Here is a 4987-nt window from a genome sequence, read left to right on the forward strand (position 1 = left end):
CAATCCTGTTTCTGACTTTCATAGATGGCGTCTCAAGGTTGCACGCGGGGCACCCAAGATACCCTTGGCCACTCCATCTCGACAAATACGATCGAGCCAGAAAATCGTTTATCATCCATAGAAGCGCGACACGCAACCAAAACACTTCATCATTCGCCCCATCTTGCACTTGGAACCCAGTATCCCACAATTCTTTCAGCTCTTCAACTAGTGGTTCTAAAAACATGTCCATGTCTTTTCCAGGTGAGCTCGGTCCAGGTATCAAAAGCGTCAGCATCAAGTACTCTTTTTTTTATGGACAACCAAGGTGGCAAATTGTACGCAGTTAGTACCACGGGCCACATACTATACGCTAGACTCATTTCCCCAAACGGGTTGAACCCATCAGAAGCTAGTCCCAAATGTACGTTACGAGGCTCTGCATCGAAATTTGGGTATCTCTCGTCTAGATTCTTCCACGTCGAACCATCCACAGGATGTCGCAAAACGCCTTCTTCTTCGACGCGATCTCGTTCGTGCCACTGCATCTCAAGCGACGTGTGTCGAGAAGCGTACAATCACTTCAATCAATCTTTCAAGGGAAAGTATCGTAATATCTTTTGTGATACATTCATTCCGGTTGGCTTCAACCTACTCTCATTGCAAATTGGGCACACTTCAGCTTTCTCGAGATCTTTTCGAAATAACACACAATCGTTGATGCACGCGTTGATCATATCGTATCCCATGCCGAAACGCTTCAAATTCGCCTTTGCCTCGTAGTGTTTTTCCGGAATTCGGTTACCAATTGGATGAGACTTCGTCAAGAGCTGCAACAATTCTGTAAACGACTTGTTCGTCCAATGGTTCGTGACTTTGATGTGCATCAACGAAACCAAGAATGACAAAGACGAAAACTCTTTGCATCTAGGGTACAATTCTGCTTCCAACTCGACGAACAAGTCTTCCACTTGCTCATCTGCACGCACTTCACTCGAAGTCGGATCCGTAAAATCGTCGAAGTCCTCGTGATCCATTATATCATGGAGAGCATCGTACAATTCACCGACTCTTCTCTGGTTAGTCTCGCTAGCATCTTCTACTTGGGTAAGCACATGACGTTCGCCGTGATGATACCATTCGGTGTATCTCGGGGTAAACCCCTTATTCAAAAGGTGATTCTTTACGACCCCGATGTCCAGCCATCTCACGTTATTGCAAGACTTACAAGGACAACGATAATGACAGTTTTCGTTCGGGAGTTTGCTTGCAAGGCGGATAAACTCGTTAAACCCTGTTTTATATTGCAAACTCAACCGATTGTTCTCGGTAATTCAATCTCTACTTGGATTTGACATTCTGCTGAATGAGACGGGAAATTGAGAGATAAAAATGAATCGTTAGAATTCATTTTGTAAGAGTGAATTATTAGGAAATTGAGAGGTAAAACTGAATGATTTGGAAATTGAGAGTTAATCGTTACTATTCGAAATTTAGAGTGAATTGTTATGAAATTGAGAGTGATGAATTGTTAGGAATTTGAGAGTAAATCGTTAACATTTGAAAGATTCGAGAGCGAATTTGTAAGAGTGAAAGAGAAATTGGGAAAAACATGTATTAATTTTGAAAAATGGTTAGAATTCGTTATATTATTGAAAGAGTTAATTTTTTTTTACAAATACGTATAATTCTACCGAGAATTCGGCAAAGTTTCCCCTAAAATATTGACTAACCAAAGTCTGCAATAAAAAAAAATACATATATAACCAACCAAGACTATCCTATTAACATACTAAATACTAAACCGAGCCTCTGTGGTTCGGTCGCAATAAATTTTCAATATAATTACGTTAAATTTAACATGTTATTAATTCATTTTAAAATATATTCATATATATTACTAATTAATCTAACTAAATATGATACTAATTAATCTAATTTTCAACAAATTGCAATCAAACTAAACGAACAATTAAACTCAACATATATCAATAAAACTAATTAACAGACGTTCTAATTTCAACATATAACAATTTAATATAATTTCAACAAGACGTTCTAATTTCAACATATAAACTCAACATATATCATTTCAATATTCCAATTCAACTAAACGTTCTAATTTCAACATATAACAATTTAACTCAATATTCCAATTTCAACATATATCCATTTCAATTTCAACCATTGAACTCAATATTCTAATTTTAACATATATCCATTTCAAATTCAATTTTAATTTCAATTATCTAAATAACAATTTTAATTTCAATATCTAAATAACAATTTAATTTCAATATCTAATTTCACTAACCTTCAACGGCGAGGTAACACGATGTCGGGGCTGGTCCAGCGACGGGGCGAGGAGGCTGATCCAGGTGGCGGGGCGGCGGCGCGGGGGCTGGTCCAGGCGGCAATGGGGCGGCGGCGCGGGGGCTGGTCAAGGCGGCAATGGGGCGGGCGGACATGGGTTAGTCTAGGCGGCGATGGGGCGGGCGGCGCGGGGTCTGGTCCAGGCGACGGGCGGCGGGGCAGTGGCTGGTCCAGGCGGCGCCGGGGCAGTGGCTGGTCCAAGCGGCGGCGGGGAAGGCTGGGAGAGAGAGACAGAGTGAGAGACGGCCGGTGAGATAGAGAGAGATGAGGACATACCAGAGAGGACTGGCAGCGGCGGAGCAGGGAGGGACGGTGGCGGGGCTGCCTTGTAGAGAGAGAGACAGAGTGAGACGGTGAGAGAGAGAGAGAGTGAGAGACGGCCGCTGAGACAGAGAGAGAGGGGGACGTACCAGTGAGGCAGCGGCAGAGCGGGGAGGGCCGGCGGCGGGGAGGGACGGCGGAGCGGGGAGGTCTGGCTGAGAGAGAGAGAGACCGTTGAGAGAGAGAGTGAGAGAGAATGTGTGAAAAAGGAGAAAGCTCGGGTTTAAAACTCCAAAAACTATTAGGTGTGACACTGTCGCACCTCATAATCTTATTGGGTGCGACAATGTCGCACCCAATATGATAAAAAAAAACTCGGAGGGATTCGCCGAAAACTTTAAATTTAAAACCCTTTGTCGCACCTAAAGGTATTAGGTGCGACAATTTCCTATTAAGTGCGACATTGTCGCACCGAATAACACTAAACATTAGCGAAATTTTTAGTCATCTGGATGAGTATCCGGTGCGACATGTCGCACCGAATATGGTCTTATATGCGACATTTAGGTGCGACATGTCGCACCTAATACCCTTCCGCACCAGAAATGTAATTTTGTAGTAGTGCATTGGGTCTATTTGAACGGAATTTAAGTGTCCTCAGAAGCCCACTTATATTCAAGTCAGTTTAATATTACTTACTTTTACTGCGAATAATCGCCGAACTCTTTTTACGAATATAAAATGGTTGTGATCATGTTGTAAAAATGTAAGCTTAATAATCTCATAATATTTTTTAGTATCTTTTGTTTATTTTATCATAGCCGACTCGGAGACTATAGACCTTATAACCCGAACTAAAAATAAAGATGAATAAGAAGCAAAAAATCAATCTCCTTCTTTCTTTCACTTATTAAATCTCATGGATGTTACACTATAATCTCAGGATATAGCTAGTACGTGAGTATCGATTCACCATGTTTCGCTTGTATAAAAATGGTATAAATATTTACCATTATACCTAGCGAACGATTATTTTGTCAATAATAAAAAATTGTGCACAATCAATCGGTTATGGATTAAGCTATTAGGTGTCGAACATTTACTTTCTTACATGAGAGTAATTGTATTCAGTATTCGTAAATACCTTTTCTCATCGCATAAATTCCAGACTCCCAAAATATGGGTGTTTAACCATCATTTCAAGGTATGAACAAATGAGTCAAAGAGACTAGATATATGAACTTGAGGTGTAGAAGCACTTCAGGATTTAGATCAATTCTCATTGTGACCATCATTTGTGACACTGATATGTTTGTCAGTTTCTTAAACTTTACATCCATTCAAGATCTTCCAGGTCGTGCACATAGTATATGTATAGAATGCTCTCACTAAGTGAGCCTACACTTGTGAATCTCATATTTGATTTCTGATCTAGTTACTTAAGCGTAGAATAATCACCGATCAATATAAGCGTTTCACCTAGACTTGAATGTTTATATTCGAACTAGTTATTGTGGAAGACTAACGATAAAGATGAATGTTAATGTTATGTTACTTCAATTCAATTAGATGAAATCAATTATCTCTTTATTCATATGATAAAAGTATCTATTTCTTTTATTAATTTAAAAAATATTGACGGCAACAAACCCTAATTAAGAAGATCGTCATAAAACCTTCAAACATATGTAGAGTATTTTTGAAAAATCTTAAACTTTTTGGAAACTACTTCAAAATAACAGTCAAATTTTTAAATGGCGTGTTATTTCATTTATAATAAACTAATAAATTTCGTTATCCATTTTTTTTTATTACCATAGGTTTCTACGGTTAAAAAATATATATACATATGAGATGCTTTATAGCCCTCGTGTACAATTCTGTATGTCACTTTTAAAGCTTTGTGATGGATTTTGAAATGTCTGTGTTCATGTTTGCGAGAAAAATACTGAAGATAACATGTGAATATGTGATAATAAGAAATATATATATATATATATATATATATATATCTATATATATATCTATATATATAGAGGGAGAGAGAGAGAGAGAGAGTTAATCATGACTTTCGAAAAGCATGTGAATATTTAATTAGTACTTTTATATTATAATATATGTAAAAAAAATATGATTTATATGAATATACAGATATATATTGTTAAACTTTGTATATTGCATGTTTGCCTAATAATTAGGTAAATAGATTGAAAAAGCACAATTTGAGGCATACGGAGTTATAGATCTTCTTCTTCTTCTTCTTTTTTTTTTTTTTTTTTTTTTTTTTTTTTTTTTTTTTTTTTTTTTTAAAGTAGTACTCAATTGCATTGGTGATGGAAAGTCTAGCGTGTACCTGCAAGCAACCGGTGTCAAA

This window comes from Urtica dioica, chromosome 9 (genome assembly GCF_054948205.1).
Source record: "Urtica dioica subsp. dioica isolate 48M chromosome 9, U.dioica_male_clone48M_v1_H2, whole genome shotgun sequence".
Taxonomy (NCBI): Eukaryota; Viridiplantae; Streptophyta; class Magnoliopsida; order Rosales; family Urticaceae; genus Urtica; species Urtica dioica.